The 18787-nt window shown below is 45.9% G+C and overlaps 4 non-coding genes and 1 pseudogene across 4 annotated transcripts; all 5 read right to left on the bottom strand.

The window, feature by feature from the left end:
* Positions 1 to 4032: 4032 nt before the first annotated feature.
* Positions 4033 to 4110, bottom strand: LOC141224239 (U2 spliceosomal RNA; annotated as a pseudogene).
* A 1115-nt stretch (positions 4111 to 5225) lies between these two features.
* LOC141223994 (U2 spliceosomal RNA) lies at positions 5226 to 5416 on the bottom strand. The gene has a single exon (XR_012291513.1). It is a non-coding gene; the product is annotated as a U2 spliceosomal RNA (small nuclear RNA).
* A 1115-nt stretch (positions 5417 to 6531) lies between these two features.
* On the bottom strand, positions 6532 to 6721 carry LOC141224188 (U2 spliceosomal RNA). Its single transcript, XR_012291697.1, has one exon. It is a non-coding gene; the product is annotated as a U2 spliceosomal RNA (small nuclear RNA).
* Positions 6722 to 12913: 6192 nt separating this feature from the next.
* LOC141223993 (U2 spliceosomal RNA) lies at positions 12914 to 13104 on the bottom strand. The gene has a single exon (XR_012291512.1). It is a non-coding gene; the product is annotated as a U2 spliceosomal RNA (small nuclear RNA).
* A 1115-nt stretch (positions 13105 to 14219) lies between these two features.
* On the bottom strand, positions 14220 to 14408 carry LOC141224187 (U2 spliceosomal RNA). The gene has a single exon (XR_012291696.1). It is a non-coding gene; the product is annotated as a U2 spliceosomal RNA (small nuclear RNA).
* Positions 14409 to 18787: the final 4379 nt, after the last annotated feature.

The following is an 18787-nucleotide window of genomic DNA, read 5'->3' as shown; positions in this document are numbered from 1 at the left end:
TGAACCACGATCAGCGCAGAAGACGGTGACGTCGTCCATGTAGAGCGAGCACTTGAACTCGTGTCGTCCCGGACCCGGTGCGGTGATCCCTCTGATCTCTCCATTCTGCCGGATAGCCTCTGCGAAGAGTTCTATAACACAAACAAAAAGAAGAGGTGATAGAGGGCAGCCTTGTCTGACCCCAGAGAGGACAGGGAAGGGGTCAGTCTTCCAGCCGTTCACCAACACCGAGCTGTGGATATCAAAATACATCAGACGGACATACGAACAAAACATGTTACCCAAACCTAACCGGTGCAGAGCTCGGCCCATGAACTCGTGGGAAACCCGGTCGAAGGCCTTCTCCTGATCCAAGGAGACCAGGGCCGCGTGTGCGCGGCGGACCTTGATGTACTCGACCGTGTCCCGCACGAGAGCGAGGCTGTCTGCGATGCGACGTCCAGGGATGCCGCAGGTCTGGTCCAGGTGGATGATCCGTCCGATGACCGTCTTAAGTCGTGTCGCCATCGTCTTGGCCAGGATCTTGTAGTCCACGTTGAGCAGAGTGATGGGACGCCAATTCCTCAGGTCGCACCTCTCTCCCTTCCGCTTGTACAGGATCGTGACCATTCCTTCCCTCAAAGATGGAGGCATTCTACCCTCCACCACCATCTCCTCGTACAGGTCCAACAGGTCCGGACAGATGAGGTCTCCCAGCGCTACATAGAGCTCCGCTGGAAGACCATCACTGCCCGGGGTCCTGCCGGTCCTAAAGGATTTAGCGGCAGAGAGCAATTCGCCCACCATCAGAGGTTTGTCCAAGGCTGCCGTGCCTGCAGGATCAAGATGGTTAGTGATACCTGACAGGAACTTATCAGCAGCGTCGGGGTCGGTAGTCTTGTGGGAGTAGAGTTCGCTGTAGAAGTCGCTGACGACCCTCATCACGTCCTCCTTCCCACGTCGCATGTTTCCGCTCTCGTCTCGCAGCTCGTTCAGGGGCGTGTGACCGGCATGAAGTTTTCTGAAAAAGAATGAGTTACATTTCTCACCCTTCTCCAGATTCTCCACTTTGGAACGGAAGACGATTCGCTTGGACTCCTCCTCAAAGTGCCTTTTCAGGCTCTTCTTGGTCTCCTCCAGCTCCTCCCTCACGTCCCAGCCGCAGTGAAGAAGGTCCTGCAGCGACCGCAGCTCGCGCTGCAGCCCTCTGAAGTCCCTCCTCTTCTCACACGCCTGTTGTCGACCCTTGGCCTGAAAGAAACAGCGAAACTCAAGTTTAACATATTCCCACCAATCAGAGACTGTTTGGAAGCTACCCTTGTAGGACTGCCACATTGCGTAGGCTGCTCTCAGCTCCTCCACGACTTCATCCTGAGCCAGCAGAGCACAATTCAGCTTCCAGGAGCCGGGGCCGGACGGAAAACCGTCGCCGAGGACACCTTGTAAGTGAATGGCTCTGTGGTCGGAGAAGAAGCAGGAGACCATTGAGTGCCTACTCTGCCTGACTGCCCGAGAGGTGAACACAAAGTCAATCCTGGAGCGGAGTGAGCCATCGGGTCGGCTCCACGAATAGTTCGTGGAGCCTCTCCCCATGGAGCCCACCACGTCCTGAAGAGAGGCCTCGGTTACCATCTCGATGAGCAGCTTGGACGTGATGTCCAACTTGGCAGATGTGCCAGAACTACGACCATCCTCCTCGATGGGGCAGTTGAAATCCCCGGCCATCACTAAGGTCCTGGTGGTGGCAAGCTGAAGCCGCAGGGTCTGGAAAAGCTCCAAACGCTCATTCTTCAGTGGGGACGCATACACGTTGATGAACCTGACAGGTTCTCCCGCCCAGTTGCCATCTACAACAAGAGCCCTGCCGCAGATGAGCTCCTGGACGGACTCAAGCGTGAATGCGCCCCCCCTGATCAGAATTGCGACCCCCGCAGACTTGCAGTCACCCCCACCGGACCAGTAGGATGGACCGTGGGACCACTCCCTGGCCAGATGTTTGAAGGACCTAGAGGAGGGAAGGGAACATTCCTGCAACATATAAACATCACACAACTGGGAAGTAAGGAAGGCATAAATAGTCTGACGTCTGAACTTGTCCTTGATGCTCCTGACATTAATGGAAAATAAGTTAATATTAGCCATCATGTAGGGAAAAAAGAAAAAGTTAGCGCAGGCAATACACCTTAGTTACCACTCCGGTCGGGTGGTCCCTCGTCGGTGTTGACTGCTGGTGACGGGATCACCAGCAGGCCCTCTTCCTCCATCTGGTCAAGCAGCGCGGCCTCGATCTCGGCGACCACCAGTTCCTCCTCTTCTGGCTCGGCCACCAGGGTCTCAACCATGTGCTCCATCTCTTCTGGCTCAGGGAGGGTATCCTCCTTTTCGCCTACGAAATCCAGAATCTTCTTTTTGGAGGATTCAGTAGCAGGGCTGTCCTCCACCTTCCTCTTTCCCCGGGTTGGAACTGGGGAGACAAGAAGGGGAAAATCCTCCTCGGAATAGATAGCGGCGGGTGGAGGAAAGGTTAATTCCACCGCTACCATGGTCTGGGGAGGGAGAGTGGCTGCCGGGGCAGGGGAAAGGACACCTGCTGAGGAGTAGGGGAAGGAGGAAGAGGAAGTGGAATCCTCAGCAGGGGTGGCCGGGGTGGGGGGGAATTGGACGGGGGTGGCAGGGGGAGGGATCGAGAGAGGGGTGACAGAACTCTTACCCTCCTTTGACTTTTTCTTCTGCTTCGGAGCTGCTGGGACCGTCGCTGGGGCTTTGGCCACCGACTCCTTGACCGCTTTGGCCTTGGTCGTCTCGGCCTTGGCCGCTGGGGCCTTGGTCGTCGCGTCCTTGACCTTCACAGGCCTGGTCGTCGGGGCCTTGTCCTCCGTAGCTGGGGTCGTCGCAACCACCGATGCCCAGGATCTCTCACGCTTGGGGCAATCCTTGTACAGATGAGCTGCCAGCCCACACAGGTTGCAGGATGTCTTCTTCGGGCAGTCCTTCGAGCTGTGTCCCGTCACTCGACAAATCCTGCAGGCATCCTCCTTGCAGTCCTTCATCTCGTGGCCGTTCTTGCCGCATCTCCTGCAGTTCCGCGGCATGTCCGGGTAATAGATGAGGCCGTAGGAGTTGCCCAGGGAGAATGTCGGGGGAAGGTGCCGAAGTCCGTCTGAGTACGCCAGGTCCCTGTGAAGTCTAACGGTCACCGACCACTTACCTGTCCAGAAGCCGAGTCCATTCAGGATGTGAGAGGGTTCCTTCACAACCAAACAGAAGCGTCTCAGGAAGGTACAGATGTCTTGGCCTGGGGTGTGCGGGTTGCGCATGGAGACCGTGATCCTCCTTTCGTCCCTCTGGATAGGGCAGCTACCTGTAAAGGCAGAGAAAGAATTATCCGGTCCTTTTGCGCTTACCATTTCCCAGAACCTCCTGCAGGTGTTCACAGTGGCGAAGGTGACGAAGAAGATCCCCGTCAAGAAGGTCTGGATGCTGAGGGTGTCCGACCTGGAGAAGCCTCGATCCAGCAGCATCTTCTGGCAGAACACGTTCGAGGACATGTCTGGCACCCTCCCATCCACTTCCTTCAGCTTCAGGGCCACCGTCTGCCGCATCCATGGCTCCAGGGCTGGAGCTTCGTGGCGGGGCTTCTGGGGTCCCTTCTGCTGGCCAGTCGTGGAGGCAGAGTCCTTGGGGTCAGAATCGGCTCCTGGCTGGGCCCTCCTGGCTGTCCCCTGCTCCAGGCTCTTCTTTTCGGCCTTCCTCGCAGCGCTTGCCATGGCTTTCCTCCTGCAGTTACTTCTTGGAGCTGGATCTGGAACTCTTCCCGGAATGGGTGGAGCTATGCAGATTCTTCTCCCGTCGTGTTCTGGACAAATTCCCCGAAAGGTCTTTGTCTCGATGATTTTCTTCCTCGAAGATTCCACAGGACAGCCCGATTCTTCTCCGAGTCTTCGTCTTCTTCTGGATTCTTTAGAGCTTCTTCCTCCCACCGATATCCGCCTTCCTTCTCCGATGTCAGCTGGGCTCCGAAGCTCTTCTCCTTCCGAGTTCGATCGCTCTCGTCAAGTGTAGATCGTAGCTCTTGTGTTCTTAAAAGAACAGATACTACACTTGATCTTAGCCAAAAGGCCGAGAAGCGATAACCAGAATTGGTTTCAAACTACGGAGCCACCCAAGGATCCTGAAAAGTCCATTTGTGGAGATGAGCTCCTGGACTCCCATTAAGAAGACATGTTGTCAATCTCTAGATCCCTTACATGCCTGCACTTTTCGGCTTGCTGCTGCTGCAATCCACGCGTTTTAGATCTGCATAACTCCACCTCTTTAAACACAGCACCTTCACCCCCTGCTGTTCCCACCCGCCTCAACACCGTTGGAAGGGAGGAGAACCAATTAAGGCGGGGGGTGGGGTGGAACGAGCAGCTGTCTACCCTTAGCAGGAGGGCTCCTGATTACATACCTCTCCTGCTGCTGCTGCTGCTGGCTGTCCAGCAGCAGACTGAAGGTGGCTGCTGCTGTGCACAGGTATATAAAGGCTCAGAGCCTATTATGACACGCGCAGCCAGCGTTCCATTGCCACATTCCATCTACTGCAGGCAGGATACCTGGCTGGCTGAATGTCGCTGAGAAGCTCACAGAGACCGCCATAAGCAACAGTTTAACAGAATGCCACAGACTAATCAACCAAACTTTTTGGGTTGGGTTCTCTTTTATAGTCTGCAGGCATTAAATGAAAGAAGTCAGTGTTCCAGCAGAAGGAGACAACGTTTCAGAAAAGGCATTGTAGCAAACCAAAAAAGAAATTTTAAGCGCAGCAGAGTAACCAGCGCACATACCTGTTAGCTCAGGTGAGTTTAAAAGGCTGCTGTTGATAACAAGGGCATTTGCTAAATAGATGGTGTGTGTGCAACAATATACTGAAAGGTCAATTATATTGTGCAGCTTATCTCACCACCTGTAGTTATTTAGGTGAAAGCTCCAAAATGCTTGCCTAATATGTCTGTTTATCCAAAAGGAAGTAAAAAGGGAGAGCTAGAAAGATAGCATTGCATCACATTACATGGCAATGCAATGCACAGTTGCTGAAGTTGAACCAAAATGAGCTTGTAATCTGGCTTCTGCAACTTTGAACATGAAAAATCCAATGAGGAGAAGAAAAGCAAAGCCAAAGAGTCCATCCCAAAATCCGACAAACAAGCAAAATGAACAAAAAACATTGAATTCAATTCTTTCTGATTTTAGAAACTGCATTAAAGAAGGGGTGCACCGGTCCTGGAGATACTGCAATACCAGGTCAATGCGTGGAGTGGACAGAGCAAGCTCTTTTTCCATCTCCCTGTTCTAAAAATCCATTTAATATATGGTCCCCAGATAGGGGACGTATCAGATATTAAACTGATAAGAACAGATACTACACTTGATCTTAGCCAAAAGGCCGAGAAGCGATAACCAGAATTGGTTTCAAACTACGGAGCCACCCAAGGATCCTGAAAAGTCCATTTGTGGAGATGAGCTCCTGGACTCCCGTTAAGAAGACATGTTGTCAACCTCTAGATCCCTTACATGCCTGCACTTTTCGGCTTGCTGCTGCTGCAATCCACGCGTTTTAGATCTGCATAACTCCACCTCTTTAAACACAGCACCTTCACCCCCTGCTGTTCCCACCCGCCTCAACACCGTTGGAAGGGAGGAGAACCAATTAAGGCGGGGGGTGGGGTGGAACGAGCAGCTGTCTACCCTTAGCAGGAGGGCTCCTGATTACATACCTCTCCTGCTGCTGCTGCTGCTGGCTGTCCAGCAGCAGACTGAAGGTGGCTGCTGCTGTGCACAGGTATATAAAGGCTCAGAGCCTATTATGACACGCGCAGCCAGCGTTCCATTGCCACATTCCATCTACTGCAGGCAGGATACCTGGCTGGCTGAATGTCGCTGAGAAGCTCACAGAGACCGCCATAAGCAACAGTTTAACAGAATGCCACAGACTAATCAACCAAACTTTTTGGGTTGGGTTCTCTTTTATAGTCTGCAGGCATTAAATGAAAGAAGTCAGTGTTCCAGCAGAAGGAGACAACGTTTCAGAAAAGGCATTGTAGCAAACCAAAAAAGAAATTTTAAGCGCAGCAGAGTAACCAGCGCACATACCTGTTAGCTCAGGTGAGTTTAAAAGGCTGCTGTTGATAACAAGGGCATTTGCTAAATAGATGGTGTGTGTGCAACAATATACTGAAAGGTCAATTATATTGTGCAGCTTATCTCACCACCTGTAGTTATTTAGGTGAAAGCTCCAAAATGCTTGCCTAATATGTCTGTTTATCCAAAAGGAAGTAAAAAGGGAGAGCTAGAAAGATAGCATTGCATCACATTACATGGCAATGCAATGCACAGTTGCTGAAGTTGAACCAAAATGAGCTTGTAATCTGGCTTCTGCAACTTTGAACATGAAAAATCCAATGAGGAGAAGAAAAGCAAAGCCAAAGAGTCCATCCCAAAATCCGACAAACAAGCAAAATGAACAAAAAACATTGAATTCAATTCTTTCTGATTTTAGAAACTGCATTAAAGAAGGGGTGCACCGGTCCTGGAGATACTGCAATACCAGGTCAATGCGTGGAGTGGACAGAGCAAGCTCTTTTTCCATCTCCCTGTTCTAAAAATCCATTTAATATATGGTCCCCAGATAGGGGACGTATCAGATATTAAACTGATAAGAACAGATTTTTTTTTTTTTTTTTTTTTTTTAACCAAATCAGATAGGCCGGAGCATAAGCTCAATCAAATCGACTTACAAAAGCCTTTCATTGACACTTAGCCTTTCATCACACTTGGTATATAATCAAAAATAAAACCAAACCTTATCATCAGGTACATTATACACTACGAATTAAACTTTACCAAAAACCTCCACTTTTTAAACTTCCAGATCCCTTCAGCATCTATAATACTTCCACGTTCCTGATCCCAGAGGTATATTACATACATACGTGACAGAATCAATCTCAAACATTCATTAACTGACATTTTCTTCCTTTTAAAAACTAACAAATTCCTCGCATCCCACAAACTTTCAATTACACACACCACCAACAACCATAAAATCCTATCCTTAATTCTACTACATGCACCCATCCCAAACATAGCAAGTTTCCAATTAACATACTTTACACCCACCAATTCCTTGCAAAGTCCCCCTATACCCTTCCATACATCATATGCAAAATCACAATCCCATACCATATGTCTAACATGCTCTCTCAAACCACATCCATCCCTCGGGCATACCTCAGATTTAACTAAATCCCTCTTCTTTTGCACATCTCTAACAGGCAAAATGTCATGCAATATCATCCAAGCGATATCTCTCTGTCTGTTAGTCACACCATCTATACTTAATTTTCTCCACATCTCGGTTACTTCCTCCCCTCTCAACCCATTGATATTACATACCACCTCACGCTCACGCACCATCCTAATGACTTTCTTCTTTTGCCTAAAATCACTCATGTTAACGGACAACAAATCATACTTCCTTACAAATTTCTCAACACAACCATACCATACAGGACACTTAAAAGCAACAGGCACTCTAGCATCCCTTTTGACCCACTTTAAGCCATAAAGCATCCATCCAGCCGAATACTTCATCATATAAGCACACTTATTACTTTTCCCTAGAACCACCACCACCATTTTCACGTAACCAATCCCTAAAAAGAAATCAATATTTGGAAAATCCAAACCACCATTTACACATAACTTATAGACATATTCCCGTTTCAATTTCTCCATGCGACTTCCCCAAAGAAAATTAAAGATGAATTTCTCAGTTTTCCTAATTTTCTTAAAAGCAGCAGGATATACATTCGCAACAAACAACAAAATAGGCAAAATAACCGCCTTAATAATCAGAACTTTCCCAGTCAGAGTTAATTCTCTCATTCGCCAAAAATTCAACTTGCGCACCACTCTCACCCCACAATCTTCCCAACTCTCATTTCCTTTCAAATCATCATTAAACTTAATCCCAAGCACCTTTATTGCACCATCCTCACACCTCACACCATCCATCCGTACATTCCTCTCACCAAAACATTTAAAGGAACTCTTAGTCCAATTGACCTTAAAAGCTGAGACACTACAAAACAAACTTAATATCAACCTTGCCCTACTCATCGCAGCCATATTCCCACTCACAATCACTACATCATCCATGTAACCTAGAATTCTCACATCCTTTCCATTACTCCCAGGAATCATCACACCTCTCATAACCTTATCCTTCCTAACCATACACATCAACACTTCAATCACACTAATAAACAAAAAAGGGGACATAGGGCACCCCTGACGCACTCCTGATTTAATTCTCACTTTCTCACTTAACCACCCATTCACCAAAAATTCACTTGAAACATTACAATACAAACTCCTAACACAGTTTACAAAATTCCTGGAATAACCCATCTTAGACAAAACCTTAAACATAAAGCTATGTGACACACGGTCAAAAGCTTTTTCAAAATCAACCGAAAACAACAAACATTTCTGCTTACGACTCATACAATCCCCAATCACATCACGCAACAACACCAAATTTTCAGTCATACTTCTCCCAGGCACTGCACACACTTGATCTTCATCCACCACACCGCCAATCACTTCCCGCATCCGGCTAGCCAACAATTTACTAAACACCTTATAGTCTGCATTCAAAAGGGTGATTGGCCTCCAATTCCCCAAATCCTTTTTATCACCTTTCTTATGAACCAAAACCACCACCCCATCTCTCATAGATTCACTCAACATATTCTCCGTGAACATATACTGGCACACCTCCAATAAGTCATTTCCCATCGTGTCCCATTCCTTAACATATAACTCCACGGGCAGTCCATCCTTCCCAGGTGTTTTATTCTTACTCGCAGACATCACCACTTTTTTAACTTCATCCAACACAATTACATCATCCAATATTTCACGTTCATCCTCACCCAAACAACCTTCTAAACACCCCAAAGCATCAGTCAACATCCTATCATCAACCCATTTTTCCCCATACAACTCCTTATAAAACAACACCACCTCCTGCATCACATCCTTCCCACTCACACACACCCCATCACCATTCACCACCTCATCCATATCTACTTTCTTCCCAAAAACTTTTTTGAAAAAAAACCTTGTGCATTTCTCATTTTTCTCCAAATGTTCAATCTTAGAACGGTAAATAATTTCTTTCCCTTTACCCTCAATATATTTCTTAATCTCTTCTTTCACTTGACACATCAAAACATCCACATCCACTCCAATCATCCTTAACTTCCTCAGCCACTCCAGTCTAGAGCTTAAATCATTAAATTTTGCTCTATTCATTGCTGCTTTCCTCCTGCCCCTTTTTCTAAAGAAAAAACCAATCTCACTCTTCATCCAGTCCCACCACTCAAGCACATTCCTGAAATCACTTTTTTTATCCCTCCACCTAACATACATTCGCCTAAAATCACGCATGATCCTATTATCTTCCAGCAAACGCACATTAAGTTTCCACACGCCACCACCATATACAAAGGAAATCTTACCTTCTAGACGTGCCCTCAAACACACATGGTCAGAGAAGGGAACATCTTCCTGCTGGAAATTCCTACAAATAACATTTTGTGAAGAAAAGAAGATACGGTCTATTCTAGACTCTATGCCTCCCCTGTCGGCCTTATAGGTCGCAGGAGGTGGATTACCTAAAAAAACTTCCGCAGCATCCTGTAAGGAAAAATCCGCCACAAGACTCTTGAGTCTTTTACCTGTAACATCCATCTTATCCCCCTCCGTCACACAATTGAAATCTCCAACAAAAATTATTGGCATTTTGCCAGATAAAAAAAAACATAATTTCTCAAAAATTTCCAGCCTCTCCCCTTTATCTATTGGTGCATACATATTTACCACCCTAACCCTCCACCCCCTACAATTTAACTTACATATTACACACCTCCCCGCCTCCACCACCATGTAACTTTCTATCTTAACACTATAACCCTTCACCAAAACACCTACCCCACAATTTTTATTACATACAGAACCAGACCACACACTTTGACCTAAAGGCCATGCATTTTCACTTAAGGGATCGGAGATCCCACACTCCTGGACACAGTATACGTCCGCATCCAAGTTGCTCAAGTAGTCCAAAATTGCCACTCTTCTCGACTCAGATTTAATCAGCCGAACATTTAGCGACAAGATGCTGAGAGCAACTTGGGCACCCATCTATTAATTTGATGTGGCAGGTCACGACAACATGCCCACCTGTACATCATCCTAACCCTTCTGGGGGTAGGACGCTGGACGTGCAGATATCGTAGTTTGTGCCTTCCCCCAAAAAAGACACATCTTGGGGATCGGATGCAGTAGGGTACACCCGGGCTGGACTCACACTGCAGTCACTTAAAGGGGAAAAGGATGGTTCAGTTTTCTTCTTTTTCTTCACTGAAGCGCCTCCATCTTCATCTGAACTATAATCCCGCCGCTGGGGGTCAAAGTCCCCCTGACCTCCCTCCTCCTCAAGGTCAGAAACGACATCGCTCCAGGCCACATGCGGTGTTCTGGTCAGATCAGACTCTTCTTCCCCCTGCAATGTAACCATCATGTCTGGAATTTCAGCCTCCAGATCCTCCACCGGGGCCACTTCCATGCCTATACGATCATCAGTTATCGTCTCAGACTCACTGACATCTGAAGCCACAGACGCGGCCCTCTGCACCGGTGGCTCAGGTGCCAGCTCCATATTTCCTCTTACATTCACACGAACCAGTTCTGGAAAAGCAACCCGAGCCTCCTCCTCATCCAGGAAAGCCAGAGTAGATATCGGAGCAGTCGGAGTTGGAGCAGTCGGAGTTGTAGCTGTGGGTGCAGGAGATTCATTTCTTCTCCTTCCCCTTCCCGCTGCCCCCGCATATGAACCAGGATGGAATATACAGTCTCTGAAGGCATGCCCCTTCTCTCCGCAGAGGTTACAGACTATTTCATTTTTGCAATTATTGGAAGAATGACCCACCTCATTGCACTTCCTGCAAATAATCTGTCTGATGTCGCATGCTTCCTGAGTATGGCCATACCTCCTACAATGACGACAAAACCTGGGCGCATTGGGGAAGAACAGGTAACCCCGCTCACTCCCAATGGAAAAATTTGATGGAGGATAATGTATACCCCCTGGTTCATCAGGACTTTCCCGGAACTTGACCATGAAACGATATTTACCGGTCCATAGTTCCTCCTCATTCATGACTTTTACTGCCACCTTGGTAATATAGCAGTGCCTATTTAGAAAGGCATAAATCAAAGCCAAGTCCACATGTGGGTTGTACATGAAAACAGTCAGAGGTACCTCTTTGGAGCAATACAAGATGACAAAAGTCAGCCCATCCAAATATTGATTGTCCAGATTCTTTTTCAAACAATCATAGAAATTGTTGCAAACAGCCATAGAAGTAAATACAAGATTATACTTGCTTTTGAATTGCTGGAGGCACAAGATTTCTTCCTTCTTCACTTCAAGGAGTCCAAACAAAATCTCCTTCACCACGAAGCTGAGGGTAAAGATTCCTTCTTTGCCTTCTTCCACATCAATCTGGATTCCAAACTTCACTCGAGCCTCACCGGGCCCAGCGTATCGAATGCGTCCCATTATCGCTAGTCGTGTCTACTGGCCAACTCCTTATAGCAGCAAGTGGCTTAAGCCATAAAATGGCGATGCCACAGGGCCAAGAGTTAACGCACAGACAGCCAAATGACTAGACCCATTACAGATCTGAGCCAAAAGGCCGAGAAGCGATAACCAGAATTGGTTTCAAACTACGGAGCCACCCAAGGATCCTGAAAAGTCCATTTGTGGAGATGAGCTCCTGGACTCCCGTTAAGAAGACATGTTGTCAACCTCTAGATCCCTTACATGCCTGCACTTTTCGGCTTGCTGCTGCTGCAATCCACGCGTTTTAGATCTGCATAACTCCACCTCTTTAAACACAGCACCTTCACCCCCTGCTGTTCCCACCCGCCTCAACACCGTTGGAAGGGAGGAGAACCAATTAAGGCGGGGGGTGGGGTGGAACGAGCAGCTGTCTACCCTTAGCAGGAGGGCTCCTGATTACATACCTCTCCTGCTGCTGCTGCTGCTGGCTGTCCAGCAGCAGACTGAAGGTGGCTGCTGCTGTGCACAGGTATATAAAGGCTCAGAGCCTATTATGACACGCGCAGCCAGCGTTCCATTGCCACATTCCATCTACTGCAGGCAGGATACCTGGCTGGCTGAATGTCGCTGAGAAGCTCACAGAGACCGCCATAAGCAACAGTTTAACAGAATGCCACAGACTAATCAACCAAACTTTTTGGGTTGGGTTCTCTTTTATAGTCTGCAGGCATTAAATGAAAGAAGTCAGTGTTCCAGCAGAAGGAGACAACGTTTCAGAAAAGGCATTGTAGCAAACCAAAAAAGAAATTTTAAGCGCAGCAGAGTAACCAGCGCACATACCTGTTAGCTCAGGTGAGTTTAAAAGGCTGCTGTTGATAACAAGGGCATTTGCTAAATAGATGGTGTGTGTGCAACAATATACTGAAAGGTCAATTATATTGTGCAGCTTATCTCACCACCTGTAGTTATTTAGGTGAAAGCTCCAAAATGCTTGCCTAATATGTCTGTTTATCCAAAAGGAAGTAAAAAGGGAGAGCTAGAAAGATAGCATTGCATCACATTACATGGCAATGCAATGCACAGTTGCTGAAGTTGAACCAAAATGAGCTTGTAATCTGGCTTCTGCAACTTTGAACATGAAAAATCCAATGAGGAGAAGAAAAGCAAAGCCAAAGAGTCCATCCCAAAATCCGACAAACAAGCAAAATGAACAAAAAACATTGAATTCAATTCTTTCTGATTTTAGAAACTGCATTAAAGAAGGGGTGCACCGGTCCTGGAGATACTGCAATACCAGGTCAATGCGTGGAGTGGACAGAGCAAGCTCTTTTTCCATCTCCCTGTTCTAAAAATCCATTTAATATATGGTCCCCAGATAGGGGACGTATCAGATATTAAACTGATAAGAACAGATACTACACTTGATCTTAGCCAAAAGGCCGAGAAGCGATAACCAGAATTGGTTTCAAACTACGGAGCCACCCAAGGATCCTGAAAAGTCCATTTGTGGAGATGAGCTCCTGGACTCCCGTTAAGAAGACATGTTGTCAACCTCTAGATCCCTTACATGCCTGCACTTTTCGGCTTGCTGCTGCTGCAATCCACGCGTTTTAGATCTGCATAACTCCACCTCTTTAAACACAGCACCTTCACCCCCTGCTGTTCCCACCCGCCTCAACACCGTTGGAAGGGAGGAGAACCAATTAAGGCGGGGGGTGGGGTGGAACGAGCAGCTGTCTACCCTTAGCAGGAGGGCTCCTGATTACATACCTCTCCTGCTGCTGCTGCTGCTGGCTGTCCAGCAGCAGACTGAAGGTGGCTGCTGCTGTGCACAGGTATAGAAAGGCTCAGAGCCTATTATGACACGCGCAGCCAGCGTTCCATTGCCACATTCCATCTACTGCAGGCAGGATACCTGGCTGGCTGAATGTCGCTGAGAAGCTCACAGAGACCGCCATAAGCAACAGTTTAACAGAATGCCACAGACTAATCAACCAAACTTTTTGGGTTGGGTTCTCTTTTATAGTCTGCAGGCATTAAATGAAAGAAGTCAGTGTTCCAGCAGAAGGAGACAACGTTTCAGAAAAGGCATTGTAGCAAACCAAAAAAGAAATTTTAAGCGCAGCAGAGTAACCAGCGCACATACCTGTTAGCTCAGGTGAGTTTAAAAGGCTGCTGTTGATAACAAGGGCATTTGCTAAATAGATGGTGTGTGTGCAACAATATACTGAAAGGTCAATTATATTGTGCAGCTTATCTCACCACCTGTAGTTATTTAGGTGAAAGCTCCAAAATGCTTGCCTAATATGTCTGTTTATCCAAAAGGAAGTAAAAAGGGAGAGCTAGAAAGATAGCATTGCATCACATTACATGGCAATGCAATGCACAGTTGCTGAAGTTGAACCAAAATGAGCTTGTAATCTGGCTTCTGCAACTTTGAACATGAAAAATCCAATGAGGAGAAGAAAAGCAAAGCCAAAGAGTCCATCCCAAAATCCGACAAACAAGCAAAATGAACAAAAAACATTGAATTCAATTCTTTCTGATTTTAGAAACTGCATTAAAGAAGGGGTGCACCGGTCCTGGAGATACTGCAATACCAGGTCAATGCGTGGAGTGGACAGAGCAAGCTCTTTTTCCATCTCCCTGTTCTAAAAATCCATTTAATATATGGTCCCCAGATAGGGGACGTATCAGATATTAAACTGATAAGAACAGATTTTTTTTTTTTTTTTTTTTTTTAACCAAATCAGATAGGCCGGAGCATAAGCTCAATCAAATCGACTTACAAAAAAGCCTTTCATTGACACTTAGCCTTTCATCACACTTGGTATATAATCAAAAATAAAACCAAACCTTATCATCAGGTACATTATACACTACGAATTAAACTTTACCAAAAACCTCCACTTTTTAAACTTCCAGATCCCTTCAGCATCTATAATACTTCCACGTTCCTGATCCCAGAGGTATATTACATACATACGTGACAGAATCAATCTCAAACATTCATTAACTGACATTTTCTTCCTTTTAAAAACTAACAAATTCCTCGCATCCCACAAACTTTCAATTACACACACCACCAACAACCATAAAATCCTATCCTTAATTCTACTACATGCACCCATCCCAAACATAGCAAGTTTCCAATTAACATACTTTACACCCACCAATTCCTTGCAAAGTCCCCCTATACCCTTCCATACATCATATGCAAAATCACAATCCCATACCATATGTCTAACATGCTCTCTCAAACCACATCCATCCCTCGGGCATACCTCAGATTTAACTAAATCCCTCTTCTTTTGCACATCTCTAACAGGCAAAATGTCATGCAATATCATCCAAGCGATATCTCTCTGTCTGTTAGTCACACCATCTATACTTAATTTTCTCCACATCTCGGTTACTTCCTCCCCTCTCAACCCATTGATATTACATACCACCTCACGCTCACGCACCATCCTAATGACTTTCTTCTTTTGCCTAAAATCACTCATGTTAACGGACAACAAATCATACTTCCTTACAAATTTCTCAACACAACCATACCATACAGGACACTTAAAAGCAACAGGCACTCTAGCATCCCTTTTGACCCACTTTAAGCCATAAAGCATCCATCCAGCCGAATACTTCATCATATAAGCACACTTATTACTTTTCCCTAGAACCACCACCACCATTTTCACGTAACCAATCCCTAAAAAGAAATCAATATTTGGAAAATCCAAACCACCATTTACACATAACTTATAGACATATTCCCGTTTCAATTTCTCCATGCGACTTCCCCAAAGAAAATTAAAGATGAATTTCTCAGTTTTCCTAATTTTCTTAAAAGCAGCAGGATATACATTCGCAACAAACAACAAAATAGGCAAAATAACCGCCTTAATAATCAGAACTTTCCCAGTCAGAGTTAATTCTCTCATTCGCCAAAAATTCAACTTGCGCACCACTCTCACCCCACAATCTTCCCAACTCTCATTTCCTTTCAAATCATCATTAAACTTAATCCCAAGCACCTTTATTGCACCATCCTCACACCTCACACCATCCATCCGTACATTCCTCTCACCAAAACATTTAAAGGAACTCTTAGTCCAATTGACCTTAAAAGCTGAGACACTACAAAACAAACTTAATATCAACCTTGCCCTACTCATCGCAGCCATATTCCCACTCACAATCACTACATCATCCATGTAACCTAGAATTCTCACATCCTTTCCATTACTCCCAGGAATCATCACACCTCTCATAACCTTATCCTTCCTAACCATACACATCAACACTTCAATCACACTAATAAACAAAAAAGGGGACATAGGGCACCCCTGACGCACTCCTGATTTAATTCTCACTTTCTCACTTAACCACCCATTCACCAAAAATTCACTTGAAACATTACAATACAAACTCCTAACACAGTTTACAAAATTCCTGGAATAACCCATCTTAGACAAAACCTTAAACATAAAGCTATGTGACACACGGTCAAAAGCTTTTTCAAAATCAACCGAAAACAACAAACATTTCTGCTTACGACTCATACAATCCCCAATCACATCACGCAACAACACCAAATTTTCAGTCATACTTCTCCCAGGCACTGCACACACTTGATCTTCATCCACCACACCGCCAATCACTTCCCGCATCCGGCTAGCCAACAATTTACTAAACACCTTATAGTCTGCATTCAAAAGGGTGATTGGCCTCCAATTCCCCAAATCCTTTTTATCACCTTTCTTATGAACCAAAACCACCACCCCATCTCTCATAGATTCACTCAACATATTCTCCGTGAACATATACTGGCACACCTCCAATAAGTCATTTCCCATCGTGTCCCATTCCTTAACATATAACTCCACGGGCAGTCCATCCTTCCCAGGTGTTTTATTCTTACTCGCAGACATCACCACTTTTTTAACTTCATCCAACACAATTACATCATCCAATATTTCACGTTCATCCTCACCCAAACAACCTTCTAAACACCCCAAAGCATCAGTCAACATCCTATCATCAACCCATTTTTCCCCATACAACTCCTTATAAAACAACACCACCTCCTGCATCACATCCTTCCCACTCACACACACCCCATCACCATTCACCACCTCATCCATATCTACTTTCTTCCCAAAAACTTTTTTGAAAAAAAACCTTGTGCATTTCTCATTTTTCTCCAAATGTTCAATCTTAGAACGGTAAATAATTTCTTTCCCTTTACCCTCAATATATTTCTTAATCTCTTCTTTCACTTGACACATCAAAACATCCACATCCACTCCAATCATCCTTAACTTCCTCAGCCACTCCAGTCTAGAGCTTAAATCATTAAATTTTGCTCTATTCATTGCTGCTTTCCTCCTGCCCCTTTTTCTAAAGAAAAAACCAATCTCACTCTTCATCCAGTCCCACCACTCAAGCACATTCCTGAAATCACTTTTTTTATCCCTCCACCTAACATACATTCGCCTAAAATCACGCATGATCCTATTATCTTCCAGCAAACGCACATTAAGTTTCCACACGCCACCACCATATACAAAGGAAATCTTACCTTCTAGACGTGCCCTCAAACACACATGGTCAGAGAAGGGAACATCTTCCTGCTGGAAATTCCTACAAATAACATTTTGTGAAGAAAAGAAGATACGGTCTATTCTAGACTCTATGCCTCCCCTGTCGGCCTTATAGGTCGCAGGAGGTGGATTACCTAAAAAAACTTCCGCAGCATCCTGTAAGGAAAAATCCGCCACAAGACTCTTGAGTCTTTTACCTGTAACATCCATCTTATCCCCCTCCGTCACACAATTGAAATCTCCAACAAAAATTATTGGCATTTTGCCAGATAAAAAAAAACATAATTTCTCAAAAATTTCCAGCCTCTCCCCTTTATCTATTGGTGCATACATATTTACCACCCTAACCCTCCACCCCCTACAATTTAACTTACATATTACACACCTCCCCGCCTCCACCACCATGTAACTTTCTATCTTAACACTATAACCCTTCACCAAAACACCTACCCCACAATTTTTATTACATACAGAACCAGACCACACACTTTGACCTAAAGGCCATGCATTTTCACTTAAGGGATCGGAGATCCCACACTCCTGGACACAGTATACGTCCGCATCCAAGTTGCTCAAGTAGTCCAAAATTGCCACTCTTCTCGACTCAGATTTAATCAGCCGAACATTTAGCGACAAGATGCTGAGAGCAACTTGGGCACCCATCTATTAATTTGATGTGGCAGGTCACGACAACATGCCCACCTGTACATCATCCTAACCCTTCTGGGGGTAGGACGCTGGACGTGCAGATATCGTAGTTTGTGCCTTCCCCCAAAAAAGACACATCTTGGGGATCGGATGCAGTAGGGTACACCCGGGCTGGACTCACACTGCAGTCACTTAAAGGGGAAAAGGATGGTTCAGTTTTCTTCTTTTTCTTCACTGAAGCGCCTCCATCTTCATCTGAACTATAATCCCGCCGCTGGGGGTCAAAGTCCCCCTGACCTCCCTCCTCCTCAAGGTCAGAAACGACATCGCTCCAGGCCACATGCGGTGTTCTGGTCAGATCAGACTCTTCTTCCCCCTGCAATGTAACCATCATGTCTGGAATTTCAGCCTCCAGATCCTCCACCGGGGCCACTTCCATGCCTATACGATCATCAGTTATCGTCTCAGACTCACTGACATCTGAAGCCACAGACGCGGCCCTCTGCACCGGTGGCTCAGGTGCCAGCTCCATATTTCCTCTTACATTCACACGAACCAGTTCTGGAAAAGCAACCCGAGCCTCCTCCTCATCCAGGAAAGCCAGAGTAGATATCGGAGCAGTCGGAGTTGGAGCAGTCGGAGTTGTAGCTGTGGGTGCAGGAGATTCATTTCTTCTCCTTCCCCTTCCCGCTGCCCCCGCATATGAACCAGGATGGAATATACAGTCTCTGAAGGCATGCCCCTTCTCTCCGCAGAGGTTACAGACTATTTCATTTTTGCAATTATTGGAAGAATGACCCACCTCATTGCACTTCCTGCAAATAATCTGTCTGATGTCGCATGCTTCCTGAGTATGGCCATACCTCCTACAATGACGACAAAA

Source organism: Phyllobates terribilis, unplaced genomic scaffold, assembly GCF_046119375.1.
Source record: "Phyllobates terribilis strain yellow unplaced genomic scaffold, ASM4611937v1 Scaffold_381__1_contigs__length_1843176, whole genome shotgun sequence".
NCBI classification, from domain to species: domain Eukaryota; kingdom Metazoa; phylum Chordata; class Amphibia; order Anura; family Dendrobatidae; genus Phyllobates; species Phyllobates terribilis.
This window is presented reverse-complemented; position numbering and strand designations above follow the sequence as displayed.